Source organism: Macrobrachium rosenbergii, chromosome 55, assembly GCF_040412425.1.
Source record: "Macrobrachium rosenbergii isolate ZJJX-2024 chromosome 55, ASM4041242v1, whole genome shotgun sequence".
Lineage (NCBI taxonomy): Eukaryota > Metazoa > Arthropoda > Malacostraca > Decapoda > Palaemonidae > Macrobrachium > Macrobrachium rosenbergii.
The window spans coordinates 21,925,268-21,947,767 of record NC_089795.1 but is presented as its reverse complement, the minus strand read 5'-3'; positions in this window follow the sequence as shown (position 1 = coordinate 21,947,767).

Sequence of the window (22,500 nt, the reverse complement as noted above, 5' to 3'; positions counted from 1 at the left end):
CACGCCAACAGGGAAAATCTGGCAGACTTGCAATTTCGAGAACAAAATTGAAATGAAAATGATGTGAAATTGAAATCCAAATGCTTGAGACATTTCATCGTATGTGGATTTGTCGTAATTCATTGGTTATCAATTTGTACGACATTTATTAGGAATGCAATTATAATGTAATCCCATATTCTCATTACGTTAACAACATGTCCATCTGTTCATATAAGGTTTCAATAATCTGTGCTCTTTATTTATCTGCAAATATCGCGTTACGTCCATTAGAGTTATGTATGACATTATCAATAGAAATCTAAACAATATCCCGTTAACTTGCAACATCAATTAGAAATTCAACATACCAATTGCGTTACAACTCATCTTATATGTAGGTAATTCTGGACATATCCCTGAACTCGAGCTCGGTATAAATGATATCAGAAGCTCAGTATCGAACGATCTATAATAATAACATCCCTGTGGATCTTGTTTGTCGCCCCTTGGTGGGGCCTGGGTAGGTACGGGGTTCGGAGGGTAGGGGAGACATGACACATCCACCCTCCTCCTGCAAACCTGTTTGTCCATCCCAGGTGGGGCGGGGTAGGTAGGGAATCGGGAGGGTAGGGACGACATGACGGGCAGCGCCGGGTTCCGGCGCAGCGTAGTGCGCCCCATCAAGCTCGTAAGAAATATGAGTAGACCACATATTCGAGGAAAAGTGGATATTTTCACATACAGTTCTGGGATATCACATGTACAGTTAAGTGTGGAAAATACTGTAACTTCCTCACTGAAAAGGAGACACGATTTTTCGCTACTTCCTATAAAATAGACCTTTTTCCTTTATTTGTTGGGTTTCCGTACGTATAAATGATAGATCTCTCAACGAAGAGTTTAAATCTAAAATCCGGCAATAGGGAATATATCAATCTATTAGTTATTTATTTAAGAGGTCCTGAATATTAACATCCATTTCCTTTAAGAACAGTAAAACATAATTTTATTACTTTCCCAAGGCCGTACTTACAAGTAAGAATTCTACGCATATAAGAAAATAAGAGGCCACTCTTCAGTCTTTCATGGCTGGAAGTGTGGGATCAGAAAGGTTTTCGCTTTTTTCTCGATATTATCCTTGCCCTTTTCGATATCGGCTGTCAGTTGATTCGTGGAGTAATTTTTGTTACAAAGGCACCATTGCTTTTAATGGCCTTAATTCTTATATTGGTTATTCCATTTGTTTCAAGTTAATACGCATTTTAGGGGAAAACCTTTCTTAGTGCAAAATTTCGATTTCATTTTATTACATCTGTCAATCGTATAAACACACATATATAAACAGCGGTGGCCACAGCCAGATATACATCAATGAGGAGGCGGACTTGCTAAAAAGGGTCAATTTGTTCCCGGCGTTTCGTAATGTCTTCATTACATATTCAAGGGCTGTACAAAATATATAAAATAAATTACAGAAAGGCCATAAATTTAAATTTAAACATTAAGGTTGCACGATGATTACAAATAAAAAAAATAGTGGAACAATTAAAATGGACAACTTGAAACACAAAACAAACTCTTTCTGGAAAAAAAAAATATAATACAAAAGGTAAGCAGAACTGGACCAACCTATTCAGTGGCATGTTACGACTAAAGAGAAAACGAAAGACTAAGAGAGCCCTTGTACAGTGTGCCGGCAGAGGTTTGGCTGTTTAACAAGCGGACGAGTCGTTTAATCATTAATGATTCTAAAATGGTCAATTCATGGCTGCTGGAAGCTCGCCCTAAAACTGAAAAGTCCTTATTTTCAATAGAAGTTTTACACATTCTAGAATGATGATTTCTAATCTTCGAAAACTCTGGGTTTGTAATTTTACTACCTGTCATATAGCTTACTCCACGATGAGAGTCTGTGCGTACCCTCAGAAGCCTACTGATGGATCCAATATAAGTTCCTAAATTACATTTAGGACACATAGCTATACACACACCCGAAGGACATATAAGGGCATAAATGATCTTTGTACTTAAATAACGACCCGATGGTAAGGGGATTGACAGGTGATACCTGTCAATCCTCTTACCATCGGGTCGTTATTTTAAGTACGAAGATCGTTTATGTCCTTACCTATCAATCCTCTTGACCTTTTGTAACTTCTGTGCGCCCTTGCCTTTCATTTAATAAGGGACCGGGGTTCGATCCCGATTTGAGTCATATATATATATATATATATATATATATATATATATATATATATATATATATATATATATATATGTGTGTGTGTGTGTGTGTGTGTGTGTGTACAAATATACAGTGTTCGCTCTCTCTCTCTCTCTCTCTCTCTCTCTCTCTCTCTCTCTCTCTCTCTCTCTCCTGTTTCTTATTTTATCATATTCTGCATGTTGGCTAGTAAATGTAAAACCATGATATTTACAAGTGTACCCCCGACTTTATGTTTCTGCCTCAAGTTTCCAATGCATTTTAGTTTTATGGAGAGCATGAAATGCATTGCATTTAAAAGGGTCATTCACTCAGAGTTTGAACATGTTTTCATGTCCACAAAGGTAAATTTCCCGTAAAAAACACGGGGCTAACTTGGAGGCAATCTGAATAAACTTTTTTTTTGTTCTTTTTTTTTCCCTTTTCGTGGGGCCTCAGGTGGAAAAGTCTGGAAACATAATGAGGGAATGAAGGTCGTCTAGCAAAAGAAGTCAAGGAAACATAATGTTGATATGGAAAAAGTTAAGAAACGCTGTGAGAAAATGACGCCGTCTCAGGGAGGAAGTTTGGAAACACAGAGCGGAGATATCAGAGAAGAATTCTGCAAGCACAAGGAGGAGATGAAGGCCATCGGGGAGATGAAACCTCGAAGCAAGAAGAAGAAGAAATACAGGTCATCTCGGAGGGGAAATCTAGACGCACAAGCGGATGAACGCTGTCCTACAAAGTGCCAAAACACAATAACTTGAAAAAAGCCGACTGGGGTAACAAATAGCAACTAAATGAGGGGAAGCATTTTAAAAACCAAACGGTACAAATTCGCTTATTAAATCTGTCCAACTTTTTTTTCATATGCTAGCACGAGCGCTTACCTTGTGTTGGTCCGTAAGTGTGGTAGGGTGTGAAAGGGATTTGGTGCCTGGTTTGGACCTCAGTACTCTGTATAGTTAACAGAGGCTATCTGCATAGTGGAATTAGTGGATAAGTACAACATTTGTTTAAATTGGAAGGTACAGTATAAAAGAAACTGTAAAAGAACGTAGTAAAAGATGAAATCAAAATTGGTCATGAATGCAGCATAATAGCTTTGAGAGTAGACCTCACAGGGACACTGTTATATTCAAGGATGTATTTCGTAGATTGTTTAAAAGACGTTTGCCAAAGACATTTTGAGTCCGAGTAAAGTTTCAAAAATTTACCTCATAAGAGTTAGCAAAATGTTCGATAAGTCAGTATAGTAACTACTCTTTTTCTACTCTTTTGTTTAGCTTTTTTTTTTGCCTGTTTGTTTGTTAGTTTGTCTTGGTCAAATCTTGTAACTAAATTTTCGACCTGTTCCCTTCGTCCGATGGACTTGAAATTTTGCATGGTTACTCAATCCTGGTGACAATACAACCTTAGGCCAGCGGTGACCTCTATTGGCCCTACAATGACCTCTCCCAGTATCTCAGGATTTCTGTGAAACTCTTTTGATTTTTCACAACTTCTTCGACTCGATAAATAACTATACGGATTTTTCAAACCTTCTATGGCTCGACAGGATATCAATTTCGTTAGCTAAAATCATGAATCGGTTACAATTTCTGCCAAAACTAAGTAGTATAAAATAAAAAAAATAAAAATATTTGTTTTAAACACGTTTTTATTGAAAAGCAGTGAAGGATAAATTTTTTTGAGACACCATGACTAAGAACCTTACAATTAATCATGTCTACAAAAATAAAAGCGTGGGCGCCAAACATGGAAGGAAATGCTACAAGAAATTGAAAAATATATTTCTTTTCTTGTAGCATTTTCTGCCATGTTTGGCGCTCACGCATATATTTTTGTAGATATGATTAATTGTAAGAAAATCCTGGAGTGTCTCAAAAAATTTATTTTTAAATTTTTAGTGTATTTGAATAAAAGCGAGTTTTATTTATTTATTTTTTTTTTTTGTATCTTTTTATCGTCTTTCGAGGATAATTTGATATCCAAAGTCTCTTTTCTTCCATCTTATCTGAGCAGTTTTAGTACTTAAAATTTAGGAGTGTCGTTCTTTTTTATCCAGTGGCTAAAATTTATGGCTGTTTTTGAGAGGAGTAAGTCTGGTCCCTTGGTGAGAAGGATCTTCGTATTTTTTTTTTTTCTCAGGAGCTGAACTGGACAGTTGTTTTCGCCTTTGGAGTGATTAATGGCCTGGCATACTGTAGACAGAACTCTTGGAGAGAATATTGATTATGCCCCACGAAGTAAAGTATGTAAATGATTACCTCGGGTTGTTCAGGGAGAAATGCTTTTTAATGAGTGGTACAGTCACTCAAAAATGTTTTTGCAACATGTTCCAGAAGTTTTCGTTCACCTAACAATAATTTATCCGTTTTATATATACAAGGAAATGTGCTTTTTTTTATTCGATTTGGTTATTGAATTGAATTGAATATAGAATTTAGGCCAAAGGCCAAGCACTGGGACCTATGAGGTCATTCAGCGCTGAAACGGAAATTGACAGTAAAAGGTTTGAAAGGTGTAACAGGAGGAAAACCTCGCAGTTGCACTGTTAATTAATTGTCAGGAGAGGGTGGAAAGTAAGATGGAAGAAAGAATTTGGAATGAGGTACAGTAAAAGGAACGAATGGGGTTGCAGCTTGGGGCCAAAGGCACTCTGCAAAGAACCTTTAGTAATATACCTACAGTGCACCGCATGAGGTGCACTGACGGCAATACTGTACCTCCCTACGGGGGATTTGGTTATTAGTCATAAGGTTAACAATATAAAAAAGAATGGTGAGTGAAAAATCCGAATTACCTAAGATAACAAAACATTTTGAAAAATTTCGCTCATGATGGTAGGGTAAAAGAGTCAAATAAAAAACTATAATTAGTCATCCATTCAATCCTTAATGTGAGTAAATTTAGAGACTTTCTTCTTCATGGACAAATAACCCAATGAAAAAGTATAGGGAGAAAATCAGGTAACGCCCTATGAATACTTAGTGGCAGAGAGAGAGAGAGAGAGAGAGAGAGAGAGAGAGAGAGAGAGAGAATAAATGATTAAATAAAGGAATTATAATAATGATGAAGAGAGAAATAAAGGAATTATTATAATAATAATAGAGACAAATAAAAACCGGTTTAAGGGAAACGGGAGGTAATTTCGCTGACTCACCAGTCGTGCCTGTGCTTGTTTCATGCGCTTGCGACGGAGTTGCCAGATAGCGCCAGATGTCACCATTATAAGCTGTTGTCCGAAAATTTTTGATGCTGCAAAACATTTTTGAGTGACTGTACATGCACCGTCCTTTATATCTTGTAACACTGAGCTTTTACATATTTACAAAGTGGATGGGGTTAGACATACGAATTCGTTTTACATTTTTTGTACCATTTTCGGATTATTTTGGACCTCACTGACAGTTTGTTTTAATACCTGCTTATCGCCAATTGTGAGTTAACTTAAAACAAAGAAGTTTTTAACACAGTTCGATCATTCAAATTGTGTATTGTAACAGCGTAATATATAGGATTGTAGTGGATAATGGTTAAGTCAATGCTAGCTTTCCTAATTTGAGCATCAGTATATAAAATATAGTTAAATAAATAGCGAATGTGAAAAGGAGAGAATATTTCCACGTCCGACCAATAACTCAAGGTCTTTGTACTGAGGTTTTGGTAACAAATTTACATGAAATTAATCGTATACTCTTCAGGAATACTGCAACTTATAAAACCATTGAAGTTGAAGTTTACTTGATATTATTCATTATGAACTCAAAACCTAAAGCACGCAAAGCACAAAGGTAAACAAAACAGTACAGAAGGAGAGACATACGCGTGAGAAATTAATAGCCAGAATAGACTAAAAAAAAAAAAGCGAGATATATATCTACACGCAAGCAAACACCCAGACATATCTACACTATATATATATATATATATATATATATATATATATATATATATATATATATATATATAAATATATATATATATATATATATATATATATATATATATATATATATATATTTGGTCAGAATTTATAGCTAGATTTTCTTTTTTTTCCTTGTGGTACATCTGTTTTTATATGTGTATATATATACATGTATGTATAAAATATATATATATATATATATATATATATATATATATATATACTGTATATCATATGTATATATATACACATGTATATATATATATTATATATATATATATATATATATATATATATATATATATATATATATATATATAAATGGATATATGTATGTATGTGTGTATGTGCCAGCATAACTGTGAAACGTATCAAGCAATTTCAACCAAACCATGTGTACATATGACTTACTGTCTAGAAATCAGCACTGTGGAACTGTCTAGAAATCAGCACTGTGGAACTGTCTAGAAATCAGCACTGTGGGGGTAAGATATCACTAGCACCAAAGGGCACCAAAGGGGGTGGGGTTGGGAAGTGCTTCCCTGAAATGGGGCTGGTTGTGCCCGTAGACTTAGTAACTTTGCGAGTTAATCGTACCTAATTTCAGTATACATATGAATTAGTATCTGGAAAAGAATACTGTGGGGGTAAGACATCATTGGCACCAAATGGGGTGGGGTTTGGGAAGTGGGTGACAGAGAGAAAGTGAGAGGGAGAGGAAGTGAGAGAGAGATTAGAGGGCGTGTTAAGGAGAAGGAAGAAGGAAAGAGACAGGGAGGGTTGAAGAGAGAGAGAGAGAGAGAGAAAGTTTATCGCTTGTCATTCAGAATTATCCTGGGCAGTGCCAGGGTTGGTCAGCTAGTATATACTGTATGTATATATATATATATATATATATATATATATATATATATATATATATATATATATATATATATATATATATATTATATATATATATATATATATATATATATATATATATATATATATATATATATATATATATATATATATATATATATATATATATATATATATATATATATATATATATATATATATATATATAGTTGAAGAAAGAGAGAGAGAGAGAGAAAGTTTATCGGTTGTCATTCAGAATTATCCTGGGCAGTGCTGGGTTGGTCAGCTAGTATATACTGTGTATATACTGTGTGTATATATATATATATATATATATATATATATATATATATATATATATATATATATATATATATATATACATATACAGTATTATATATATATATATATATATATATATATATATATATATATATATTTATTTATATATATATATATTTATTTATATATATATATATATATATATATATATATATATATATATATATATATATATATATATTTATTTATTTTTTATATATAAGTTCTCTGCCAATCTTCATAAATCTATTTACATTTTCCTTTTACATCAGGACCAATAATAAATTGCTATATGACTCCCCTAGACATTGGTATTAAAAGTCAAATGCCCATGCAACAGAATTAAAAAAATACCGTTACCAAGGTGAATGACCTCCTGTGAACGAATAATTAATGCATTCAGGAACGTAAATGACAGACCATTCTTTAACCCTCAATTCAGTTCCGAGCTCCCTTCCTTTGAGGGCAATTTTCATTTGTTCCTATTTCACGGGAAAATTCTTTGAGGCTAATGCAAGGCCATTTGGCGATCATTTTGCGCCGAAAGTCAAATCGCATATACATTATCTATTTTATAGTGTCATTTTTTTCGAGATGAAGTTATTATTATTATCCCTATTTTCTGACAATTCATCTTACCCTGAAATAGGAATTTTTAAAAATCATATCTGTTATATTGAGATTCATACACCAGTTTTATATCTAAGATAACATGAAAATTTATTTAATTCACTAAACCATTTGTCTATAAAGATATCTACATGTTTTAAATAACTCGACAGATGGAACGGTCAAACTAAATGACCTTTAGTCCAGGTGGAAGAAGGTAAAAAAAAAATGAGGTGTTTAATTAAGAAGAAAGCCGTAACAATTCATGAGTCAATAACAAGTAAAAAATGCGCCTAAGTTTCTTCGGGGCAATCAAGTTTTCTGTACAGCCGCGGCCCATGAAATTCAGGCACGGTCCAGTGGTGGCCTCAGCCACGGTCCGTGAAATTCTTATCCACGGTCCGGTGGCGGCGTGTGTTGTTGGTACCTATGGCGGTGCCAGAAGTGCAATTATGGCTTTAACCTTAAATAAAATAAAATCTACTGGGGCTAGAGGATTGCAATTTGGTATGTTTGATGATTAGAGGATGGAAGATTAGCATACCAATTTGCAGCCCTCTAGCCCGAGTAGTTTTTAAGATCTGAGGGCGGACAGAAAAAAGTACGGACAGACAGACAAAGCCGTCATAATAGTTTTTTTTTTTTACCGAAAACCAAAATCGGAAGAACGTAGAAAATTCCAAGACATGAAAGTGAGGGAAAGAAGCATCCTGTGAATGTGGGTCCCATAGAGGACTATTTGTGTTTGTCTAGATTTATATTGCATATATCATTCACCGGAACATGTTGGCATGCATATTTTTCCTTTTTACTTCAGTGAATAACAATATAAAAACAATATTCACCAAAACATTGACTTCATACACTCTTACTTATCCATCCTGGTAAGCACTATTTCTTTATCCATTCAACACTTTCTGGGGAACACCTCTGAAGAAAGCTAAAAACTACTGATGGAAGACTGCTATATGCAGTATGAACGATATTTTTTCATTATCTTGTTTAAATATTTATACAGCCTTGTAACTCCTGACAAAGGAATGAGTTATGAAACTATGATCGGTTACTAATGCTCTGTTGCGCATACAAGAAATTTGATAACAGAGAAATGCCTGGAAGTGTCTCACGTTTGGATTTTTTCTCTCAGCAAACGCCTTTTCCCTTTTTTGAGGGTTTGGCGCCAGAAGGTAGAACTTATGGAAGTCATCCAAGGGTGAGGTTGCTAGCTCCACCGTATGCCTTCCATTTAAGCCAGTTTGCGCTAGGTAGGTGCAAGGTCCCTTTCGTCGGACCTCGGGTAGGTGGTGCTCGGCAAGATATAATAGAACCACGGACCTTACGAATGGTTGTGGTGCTCTACCACTGTGATATGGTACTAAAATAATAATAATAATAATAATAATAATAATAATAATAATAATAATAATAATAATAATAATATTATTATTATTATTATTATTATTATTATTATTATTATTATTATTATTATTATTATTATTATTATTATTATGTTAAGTGCCCTGATATTTCGAACATCGTGGTTTACATGTTCATCCGTAAAACATCCAGTGAGAAAATACTGGAACTTTGCTCAATTAATTTCAATGCTTGAATCCGCCATTAAACATTCGTTCGTGGTTGGAAGTGCATGCATTTAACATATATAAAGGAAGACCCATTAGAGAATGTCGAAAAATCCGTAGTAATAGTGCATTTCTGAATGATATGGGAAAAGATATAAAAGGATAAGTGATAGCAAATTTCTAAAACGAAATTTATAATCATATCGAATTTTGGGAAGATATTGGAAACGTCCCCATTTCGAAAACTCATTTCACATAAAACCATCTGGGATGGGGAGCCAATTTTATCGGACAGATAAGGAAATGACTTTCTAAGTTTTATCCTGATCTAATTATCTCGGTCCGAAATTTCTTTCTGGGGACGGAATACCGACTGGGAGATCTCTATCTATTGCTTCTTCATGAATACAAAGTAAAGAAGTTGAATGAAAAATTCCTACAGATATGACCACACTCCTTCACCTTGTTTTGATATGTCCTTTCTTTTCTAGGAATTTCATTGAGAAATTAACAGTTTTTATCTAAACCTTTATAATAAAATTTTTTTTTAACAATGGTAAATGACAGAGGAAGCGGGTGGCGTTGCTGGTTGGTATGAATTTTCCAGAAAGTTAGATTAAAGAAATGGAGACAGAGTCGTAGAAGTGTGTTTGAAAATTTGCTTGACTGCTGAAAATCTTATTTTCCCAAGAAGATCATTGTCATCCATACTAAAAAAAGAGAATATGGAAATTATTTGTCAGTACTGAGTAGCTGTGGGAGCTCGTTAACTGATATGATGAGAAAGTGGTTGGATGTATATCTGATCGTTATTTGCATGAAGTAAAAACTAAAACAAACCTATAAAAACTAAAACAAACCTAAGTTGCCATATGAGAAGCAGAACTGAAAATGTAGCTGTAAAAGTTTGAAAAAGAGTGAAAAGAGCATATTATGAGAAAAGGATGAAATACTGGCTGGAGGTAAAGACATGAATTTGGAAGCAAATGAGGAATTTCTCTATTTGATGAAAATGTCATAAAGACATCGGGGATTATTTGTGGCAAAGGAGGTTTGGAAAATGAAATAAAAGCCGTTAGTGATGAGACATGGATATGAAAGGTTTATTGTAGGAAAAGAGATGATATTGGGGCTGCAATGACAAGACGAAAGACAAAACTGTTTATAGGTGGAGAGGAGGACGGTTAGGGTACTCAAGAAGAAAGAGATGTGGAAAAATAAGACAAGCAATAAAATCGAAGGAAAGGAAGTGAACAATGCTTTAGTGACTATGAAAATGTGTTTTACAGAGATTAAGTACAGAGACAAAGGTTAATGAACAAATGGATCTCAGAATAAAATATTTAACTAGAGAGTTGTTCTCTGGCTTAAATACAAGAGTATTATGAAGATTTAATAAAGTGGGAGATAAAAGAAAGGTAGAGATGAATGACCCAGAAGTAGATATGGATGATGTAAATTTCAGAATGTTTGTGGAGATGACTCATAGTGATATATATATATATATATATATATATATATATATATATATATATATATATATATATATATATATATATATATATATATATATATATATATATATATACATATATATATATATATATATATATATATATATATATATATATATATATATATATATATATATATATATATAGAATCTACTGGTCACTTTTACCAGATACATATGTAATTCTAATAGCCACAATGCCCTCTTAACTTCTCGAACTCTTCGCGCTTTTTTGGATATGCTTGTAACTACAAAGCCGTAGGTGACGCGGGTTCGTTTCCCCCGACCGGGCATCAAAAGTCTCTTCAATTTCTTGCGTTTGGAGCCTACGGCTTTGTAGTTACAAGCATATCCAAAAAAGCGCGAAGAATTCGAGAAGTTAAGAGGGCATTGTGGCTATTAGAATTGCACACACACACACACACACACACACACACACACACACATATATATATATATATATATATATATATATATATATATATATATATATATATATATATATATATATATATATATATATATATATATATATATATATATATATATATATATAGAATCTACTGGTCACTTTTACAGACACATATGTAATTCTAATAGCCACAATGCCCTCTTAATCGAACTCTTCGCGCTTTTTGGATATGCTTGTAATACAAATAGGTGACGCGGGTTCGTTTCCCCCGACCGGGCATCAAAAGTCTCTTCAATTTCTTGCGTTTAGCCTACGGCTTTGTAGTTACAAGCATATCCAAAAAATATGAAGAATTCGAGAAGTTATATATATATATATATATATATATATATATATATATATATATATATATATATATATATATATATATATATATACATATATGTATGTATATATATACATATATATATGTATATTTATATATATATATATATATATATATATATATATATATATATATATATATATATATATACACATACATATATACATATATATATATATATATATATATAGGAATGTCTTCTACTGTGATACAACAGTATAATATGGAGATTAAAAGGCGAATGCACTGTTTGAACATTGCAACTATATATTTCGAGCACTTCCTTCTGTGCCCCTGTTCACTGGTAAAATATGGACACATGATATGATACAAGAGTATATATACGAAGCATATGTTGGTGTGGCAGTGAGTCTCCGATGGTATGCAGGTGACCGTTGACCCAGGAAGGGAATACCTTAATTTCCTTCCTTCCTGGGTCAACGGTCACCTGCATACTAACGGGGGCTTACTTCCACACCTACATATGCTTTGTATATATATATATACTCTTGTAACATATCATCTGTCCATATTTTACCAGTGAACAGGGGCACAGAAGGAAGTGCTCGAAATATATGGTTGCAACGTTCAAACGGTGCATGGGCTTTTACCTTTTATATATATATATATATATATATATATATATATATATATATATATATATATATATATATATATATATATATATATATATATTAGTTCGAAGGAGATTTATATCCACAAAGGTAAGAGATACTACGGGATCCTCACTGTCGACTGCTTTCGCTAATCTCTGTATGGAGTTCTTTTAATTTTTTTTTTTTTTTTTGTGGACAAACTAATTAATGATATGAAACCTTGGATGGTAAGAATGTTAATGTTTATAAGGAGGATGCCCAAACTTCTGATAGGTTTTTATCACAACTGATAATTTTATTCCGTCCTTAAATTAACAGTGGAAAGGGAAGTTAATAATCGCCTACCCTTTTGAGATTTGGTTGTTCACCGGGGTGAGGTTAATGAATCATTTAAATTTTCTGTTTTACAGGAAAAGTACCCACACAAATGAGTACGTACACTTTTTTGTTCATGCCATGACAAGAAAATAAAAAAATAACGTTTTTACAAATTATGACCCTAGTTGCATTGACCAAGAAATAGAGTTTTGAACTATAAAGTTCAAGAAGTTATTTTACCCAAAGTTTTTTATTGGCAAATGTCTTTCTGGAGCAGATAGAATGTTTTATAATCCAAGGGAAGACCGATCAACTACTAATTTTAAATCTCTCCCTTTTCCATACATTTGAGAAACATTACAAATAATCTCGGAAAAGAAAGGCATGGATATAGCACAGTGTTTCATACCCTAATATTCTTAGGAAGAAATAATAAAACGAATAATAAACAGAGATGTCGGAGTCGATGCTGTAGGATGTAAAACTTGGGGAAAATGTTACATTGGAGAAAGCGGTCGTTCTCTGGACCAGGGGAAACGTGAACATATTGCAGCTTGCCTTTGGGGCAATGTTTACAGCGCCATTGCTAGGCACACCTGGGAGTGGGATCATGTCATTGATTTCAAAAAAAGAAACATTATTATTTATAAAAGTTCGGACAGGACCACTAGGTGGATTATAGAGGGAGCTCTCACCACTTTAAAGGACAGTTTTGAGGGGAAGACTGGCATTACGGATGACTTACTTTTAAGTGAAGATTTGCGGAAGGGTCAGAATTAAGAACTTTAGAAATGTGAATTGCCTTCCTCAGTCTGATAATGTGGATGACCACCCTTCGCCTGTTCGGGAATCCACGGATCAAACAACCATTTGGGATAACAACACCAAGATATCATCAAGATGAAGAGCAGCGTTTTGTCCGTCCTCGCAGATTGCTTAGAATTCTGGAAAGAAAGAGATCTTATCAACTAGGTCGCTTGCTGTAACATCGTTTATCAGTTTCATTATGTTTATATTTTGTTCTCTTTCCTCACCATTGTTGCATTTCTCATTTTAGTTTTGTTATCAAGTCCACAGAAGGATGGACGAAAGCTGTAAGCTGTGTATTTATTTTTACAGATACATTTCGTCTTGATAATCAAAGAGTTTTACCGTGGATCCTTCTCCACACACACACACACACACACACACACACACTCACATATATATATGCATATATATATACACACATGTATATGTGTATGAGTGTGTTTGTTTGTGCGTGTATTATGTGTGCGTGCGCTTGTATTTCATTGTTTTTTGTAACCAGTTTTTGAACATGAAATAGAGATAATTTTGAACTGCATATAGATCCTTACAAAAACATATTTATGGTTCCAGTTCTGTCCTTTACTTTGATAATTTATTTTTCGTAAGGAAATGACCCGTTATAACTTCCATTCGATAAATATCAACGAAATGTTCGATCTCATGGTATAATGAAACTTACTTATTATAATTACGCTATTGCAGACATTTATCTAAAAACCTGGAGAGTTTTAATGTAATGCGTATGGAAAGGATCAGTAAAAAGGTGACTTAATAGTTTGAATATCATATTCCATTTCCTGGAATATGAGCAATAATTGGTCAAAAGGCTTTCAGTTTGTTTTTCCTTATTATATGCCACTTTTTCACATGAATTATAATAGTTTTATGATCGAATTAATGCAGTGTGCCTTCACTAATTCCCTTGACAATAAGAATTACGGGAAAACTGCGCTTTAAATTGATTCCGATATTATTCTGTATCTTTCTAATGCTAATCACGATATGAATTCCGATGTGGTGTTAAATTTGATTTTAAAAAATTTAATTCATTCTTCCTCTCTCTCTCTATCGTGGAGAATGGGATAGCGTTCGGAATAATGAATATTCTCAACATACTTGTAACTGAATAATTAAGCAATATTTTGTTCAGATAAAATATATTATTTTAAAAGGAAAATAATACGCACTGACAGTGCGAGACATGATGTGTAAATGATCCTCAAAATCTGTAATTTTACTTTAGTACATGAATCATTTGTTCAGAGGACTCAGAACTTTGTTCCAAAAGAATCACTGCGATTGACTCTATTTTTTCAGGTTTCTGAAAAGAAAACTATTGTCCGTCCGCACTTTTATTATGTTCACCCCCCAGTCTTAAAAACTACTGAGGCTAGAGGGCTGCAAATTGGTATGTTAATCATCCACCCTCCAGTCATCAAACATACCTTGGAGCCCTCTAGTCTCAGTAGTTTTTATTTTATCTAAGGTTAAATTTAGCCATAATCGTGCTTCTGGCAATGATATAAGACAGGCCACCACGGCCGGCTGAGAGTTTCATGGGCCACGGATCGTCACATACCGAGACCACCGATAAATATCTCTATTTTCGGTGGCGTTGATTATATGCAGTAGCGGCTGCACAGAAAACTCGATTGCGCCGAAGAAACTTCAACGCATTTTTTACTTGTATTTTACTTAGATTAAAATATTTTTAGTCAAGTGACCTTGCTAGAAACAAACCAATTCTTTGCTGCATGAAATCAGATCTTTGTAAGTTTATATTTTTCTCGTGGACCTTTTGCAGAAGTTATCTTACTCTTTTGTATTTCAGTTACTCCGGCAGGTCTTTCGCAAAATTTTTAAACTTAATTTTGGAAATCTGTTCATAAGACGTCTTTTTTTTTTTTTTTTTATTTTTCACCAGAAATCTCATTCAGTGCTCTAGATAATGTTTTGTCTTAAGAGAGAGACATATTACCCTTATGGTTAAGTCCGGACCTTGTCAGTTTCTTCCTGATAACCGTCTGCGTATCAGAAATTTAGTGTACGAAAAAAGGGTTGGGTGCTCGTCATTTAACAGCATTGGGAATTACAAGCAAGTCTACGACAGTTGTTCTGGATTTGCTAATAGATATTTTCGTCCGCCTCTGTGATGCATGTCGTCTCATTTCTTTGGGTCTTTTTCGGTAAATAATCTTATTCTTTGCTACTGTGCGAAAGGAAAGTTAGTACATTACATATCCTATACATTAGTTTTTTGACGGAAATGCCAAAAAAAAAAAAAATAACTTGGATGACATTTTACAAATTTATGAAATGATTTACAGATAACATCTTCTAACATTATATTATATTGTATTATATATTATATACTTTTTGCAATTCAGCATTTTATAAGAGAGGCAGACATACAGTACATGTTAACTATATCTACGAGTGTTTTCCTAAAGGATTTCAGGCAATTGTATAGAACAGAAAACTCCGTTATTAAAGGATTAATACCGCATGCAAACTGTACAGGTCTCATACCGAACTTTAAAAAATGCTGAAGAAATTGGAGAAAATTAAGATAACTTTTAATATATTCATATACGATTAAGATATCTAATATATTCATATACAGACGTGAATGGTAGACAGCGTTCACGGTAGAGCAACTTCGACTGCAAAGCTTAAATATAAATTAAGGTGTGACAACGAAGTTCCTTGAACACATGAGAGAAATTAGCATTAAACGGAACCACTGCATTGCATCCAAAGCCAAGGACAGAGGTTGAGAAAGATACAAAAGCCCTGCTCTCTCCGTAAAGAGATTATCATGACACAGTGATAACGAAATAAAATATATAGAGAGAGAGAGAGAGAGAGAAGAACCGTTAAAAAAGACATAGCAGAGAAAGAGCGGTCGCTTCCGTAAAGAAGAGTGAGAGAAGGGGGAGAGGGAAGGAGAGCCGGCGTATCTTTAGAGAGAAAGAGAAAAGGAGAGAGAATGAGCCTGCAAAGGGTTAAAGAGGGGAAATGATGAGGTCCGTAAACAATAGTACAGAGAGGAGCAAAGTAGGGTTATATCCTGCCCGTAAAGAGCTGAAGAGAGATATGCCTTCTCTGACTGCTATTTATTCTCGGGAACACGCACCATGAAATAAGGGGGTAATATATATAGAAGAGAGAGTTTAAATGATCGTCTACGGACAGTAAATTCAGCGTGAAGGTTTTTAGACCAAGACGTCTTCTTTCGGGTTCCTGTAAAAGCAGACAACTGATGAACGAGATTTACTCCAGATTCTACTGTTAAAATTTGTACTGGCTTTCTCACTGGCTCATAAGAGTGAAAGAGAAATGTCACTCCCTAAAAGGTTGCCAGATACTGCTATATTATTCACCCTTTCGTGCACGAACCACGCACACGCGCGTCCGAGCCGCACCACTTCGATGTGCACGATTAACGCGCGTACGCATCAGAAAAAGATATATAGTTTTTAATTAGTCAAAAATCAAAAAAGTACACAATAACAACGAGGTTTGAATGCGACGTCACGAGATACTGCTTCCCCTCATGGCATGGGGTGGGCGGAGCGTGTGACCTACGTCCTACGCATGCGCCGAAATTTCTTTTTTTTTTTTTAAAGCCAGTGTTTCCGCGTGTTCTGACGTAAAGTGAATGCTTATCAGTGTCGCATATTTTAACGCCTATAACGCCATTATTTCCAACTCAATTTTGCCGATTTGTTCAGGTTTTATTGAAAAGGTGTTACAGAGTGTTTTGAAAATGCCAAAGTGTGCGAGAGCTCTTTCGTATAAGGGTAAGGGCCCTGCAAAAGAGAATGAGGAGTTAGAGAAACCAGCATGTGAGGGCTTCATCCCTCCTGACAAGTTCTATTTACCGAACCTTACTGAGTTCCAAAAGCATAATTTAACTCCTAGAAAGATAGATAGGCTACTGATGTCTATGGAAGAGTGGAAGTGACTGGTAGTAATGATGGCAGTGACGAATTTATGGAAGGGCTGCAGTATTACCGATATTGCACTGTATGCCGGAATGCGCATTTTTATGGGGTTGCTGAAGTTGCCACAGGAACGGATGTATAGGTCTAAACATAATAAATACTAATATTACGCTATTTTCATGCAATTAATCGACTAGCAATACCACAAGATAATACTGACAGGCTTATTCATGTGCGACCATTGCTTGAATATATCCAAAACTTGTGTCAACATGTGTATGTGCCAGGGAAGAACCTGTCTTTGGATGCAGGTATGCTTCCGTGGAAAGGCAGGTTATCTTTCGAAGTGTATAACCCTAAGAAGCCAGTGAAATATGGAATCAAAATTTATATTTTGTGTGAGGCAGAGTCCGGTTATGTGTTTGATTTAATTGTGTACCGTGGTGCAAATCATCCAGTGCGTGATGTGGTTTTTCAGTTGCTTGACCCATAGGCCTATCTAAATAAAGGTTACCGCTTGTTCATGGATAATTATTATAATTCCGCGAAGCTGAGCACCGTGTGCACACCAGTGGCACTTTACGGCTTGTGATAGGCCACCAAAGGCACTCGGTAAAAAAATAAATAAAAAAACCCTCCCCGCTACACTATCAACTTACGAAGGAAGGGCGATACTTTTATTTTGTGCTGGATGGGCACAAGGTTGGTTACTGTAATAACCAACTTGCGAGGCACGGACACGGAGGAGGTAGATGCTCAGAAAATGAAGGTGAAAAAGGGTGGAGGAGTTACTCAGGTGGTAACTACGGCAGTACAACCACCTGTTGCCATTAGGGAATACAAACAGTACATGAGAGGAGTTGAACACTTTGACCAAATGATCGAATTCTACAGCTTTATACGAAGACGGTGAAGTGGTTGAAGAAAATTCTGATGTACTTGCTGCAAATTGCATTGCAAAATGCATACATTTTGTATTGCAAGTTTACCACAGACCAAAATAAAATGGACTTCTTACAGTTCCATGAACTACCATATACCAGTTTAATGGAAATCAACCCAGATGAGTGGCCTGCTGGCGATCTAGCCATTCCCCCTAATGCGTATTCTGCAACTGCTCCCGACGATACTGCCCTGTACCTGCTTTTGCGGCAATGTTCACCCCTAGTACCTCAACTGATGGCTCTCCTGCCATTAGCACTTCAGATGATGCCGCTATGCCTTCGGTACCTGAAGACAAGACTCAAAAGGGAAGTCAGGATCGTTGACCCCATATCTCGTCTTTCTCTGGCACTGTGCACATGCCAGAGCCACTGCCAGACTTCAAGAAGCGGAGGAAGGAAGAGGTGCCGTTTGCTCTATGAGGGGCATTCGAAAAGACATCGCTTATCATTGTGCTTCGTGCAGAGTATTATATACCTCTCTGCATAAAAACCCAATGCTTCCTGTGATTACCATATGAAGCGAAACTACTGGGAACTCGTCCACCAACACGACACCTCCCCCGAGGTCCGGGGGAAGCAGCAGTAGAGCATCAGGAGTGCCTCCTCCCTCCTCCTCCCTCCTCCTCCTCCTCCTCCTCCTCCTCCTCCTCCTCCTCCCCTCCTCCTCCTCCTCCTCCTCCTCCCAATCATACGACGTGAACTGCAAGGTTTTCGAAATAGAGGAGGAGGCATTTAGCAAGAGATGAAGACAAGGATTGTTGGTAAGTACACCAGATATTATTTCATATATGTATATTTATTTATTTTTATATATGTTTTTACATAATGCATTACTCATTGATGGTATTTTTATGTTTTTTTTTTTTTAGAAAATTTTTATTTATAATTATTTATAATGCATTTTGCAAAAATATTACCAGTTATAAGCATTTTCATTCTGTTTTGCAAATTATTAAATGAACTTATATGACATTATATATACGCATAAGATCAAGCGAACAAATTTATTTACTTTAATTTTTGGCTGATGGGGACTGTGCCATACTTACTAGACATAGTAATGAATTATATATTATTGGAAAAAATTATTTTAATTTCTCTGTGTGTAAAGAAATATTAGATACCACAATTCACTTATTTTTTACAAATTTACCTTCAAGTAACTTGTGAAATTAATCTTCCATAGTTCTTCCTGGCTGCTCGGATTTTGTATGTTATTTTTCTTTTGGGGCGGGGGGAAGGTGTTATACCTAAAGTACATGTGGTAATGAATTATGTATCATGGGAAACGAAAATTATTGAAATTCTCAGTGTGTAAATAAAAATGAGATATTTCATTACCTGTTTCTGTAAAAATATTGATTGCACGTAATTTTTGAAATTTCCATTCATTCGTGTTCTTCCTGATGCCCACGCGAGTGTGTTGGCTTACTTTAATTGGGGTGTGCTGCCATACATAACACAAATAGTAATGAAATATATATCATAAGAAACGCAAATTATATAACTTTTCACTGTGTGAATAAAAATTAGTATCTCAATTTACCTATTTTTGGTTATTTGAAAAATAGTCACAAACAGCTGTCACTTACCGATAACCTACAACTCAAAGTGTATATTTTGCATTTGTTTTATTGCCCATTGCTGAATAAAAAAAAAAATGAGGTATCTAAGAGTAGCGACTTTTTGCGAATCCAAGAAGTAAAAAAAGTGGTAACAAATTTTCCAGTACGGCTAACTTCAACTCGTGATATGGATGCTGTATTTTGGTTTTAGGGACTTTATTTTAACATAAAAATAATAAATTACATCTCATCAGCTTTACAGGCATCAAGTCTCATTAACATAGCATGGAATGTAAGGTTACACGGAGAAGCATAAAACAAGTAAAATGCGCCGAAGTTTTTTTTGCCGCAGTCGAGTTTTTTGCAGCGTATCGTCAAGGCCATCGAAAATAGATCTGTCTTTCGGTGGTCTCGGCATAATGCTGTATGAGCCGCGGCCCATGAAACTTCAACGCGCCCGGTGGTGGCTCAGTCCTCTATCGTTGCCAGAGGCACGGTTATGGGTAACTTTGACCTTAATGAAACAAAACTACTGAGGTTATTGGGCTGCAATTTGGTATGTTTGATGATTGGGAGGAGGATGATCAACATACCAATTTGCAGTCCTCCAGCCTCAGTAGTTTTTAAGATCTGAGGGCGGACAGAAAAAATGCGGACAGAAATACACAGCCGGCACAATAGTTTTCTTTTATAGAAAGCTAAAAATTACCGCTATGCATGTTCGTATGGCCCGTGGAGGTAGATATAACCTGACGAGGCCGGTATCGTCAAAGAGTTCATACCATACTGATTCTTTCTAGACAGTCTACACCTGCTCGTGTCTGGTTATCGCTCTTCATCTTTCTTTTTAGTTTAGAATTATATATTCATGCTTAATTTGTAGCATGAGTAAATAACTCATGTTACTTAACAACATGCCCTTTTTTGACTATATGCTTATTTCTATATTTACCTATTTGTTTATGCATGCGGTTATCTATCTGTCTTCTAGATGTTGTGACGCCAGTTTAGTAACCATACTCTCTCTCTCTCTCTCTCTCTCTCTCTCTCTCTCTCTCTCTTTCTCTCTCTCCCGTCGTGCCATAGATTACTAGTACTGATATCTTAAGCCTAATGACGTTATTTTGGAGCAACACTGACATTTATTTATAGTATACATAGATTTATGCAACCTCATTCTTGTTCAAAAAGTAACGGTAAGACTATTTCTCATTACTTTTTTCCACACCCAGCGTAATACTAGCCTAATACTGTAATTTTATGTTTATTGAAAATATTTTGCAACATTTTTGTAAGTAAAGAAAATAAAACCATATTAACAGGTGTTAATATAGTGACCCCAATTAACAGTGTATCAATTGTAAAACCTAACTCTAGCAGAGAGGATATCTGGTTTTAACCATAACTGTTACTCTCTCTCTCTCTCTCTCTCTCTCTCTCTCTCTCTCTCTTTTTAAATTCCATCCATTTAAATTCCATCCATTTCTCTCTCTCTCTGTGGTTGTCCTTATCACCAGCAGCGGTCCTTGTATGGAGCTGTAGTGGCAGTTATATTGATATATTTAAGCATTTTGACATTTTATCCCGTATGTGATACATTCACACATGTCCCAGTTTCCCTCTTTTATTCTTCTAGACAGCCTAAAATATATAGCAGTCAGAAATTAGATAAAGGAAATTCTAACAGTTTTCATGTAACTGTTTTTCCTGTCTTGGTTCCCTGTATTCTGTTGCTCACCTGTTCAACTAAAGACCTTACACCTGTGTACTAAATTTTTTACAATCTCCGGAAATTATTTGTAAGGTATTAAAGTCGGTGCTGACGATTTAAGTAAGGGTATTTCTTCTTAGCTTTAGTTTTCTGCAAAAGTAGCTACTGTGACGGATTTTTCTGTCCGTCCTGGTATGTTGGATCATCCACCCCAGTCATTAAACATACCAATTGCAAATCTCTAGCCTCTAGTTTTTATTTTATTGAAGGTTAAAATTAGCCATAATCGCGCTTCTGGCAACGATATATATAGGGTATGCCGCCACCGGGTCGTGATTAAATTATCGTGGGCCGCGGCTTATACAGCATTATACCGAGACCACCGAAAAATAGATCTATTTTCGGCAGCCTTGATTATACGCTGTAGCGGCTGTACAGAAAACTCAATTGCGCCGAAGAAACTTCGGTGCATTTATTACTTGTTAGATTTTGTCAACCATCCTTTCGGCGGAGGAAGCAAGCAGGCAATGAGGAATTAAATAAACGATTATCCTCAGACATGGCGGTCGGGATTATACTAACCCGAAGAATCGACCTATGAGCTCTTACAGGACCTAGTAGCCTATGTATATCCTTCAGGACTTCGACCCTAGCCTTCTCTTGTCTCAGTATCTGTTCTTATTGTTCCCGACACTTGCTCCCAAACCAGACGACTCCCATAGATAACGCTGAGCCAGATATTGTGCCCATTTTATTGAAAGTACAGTTAATTCTATTTCTTT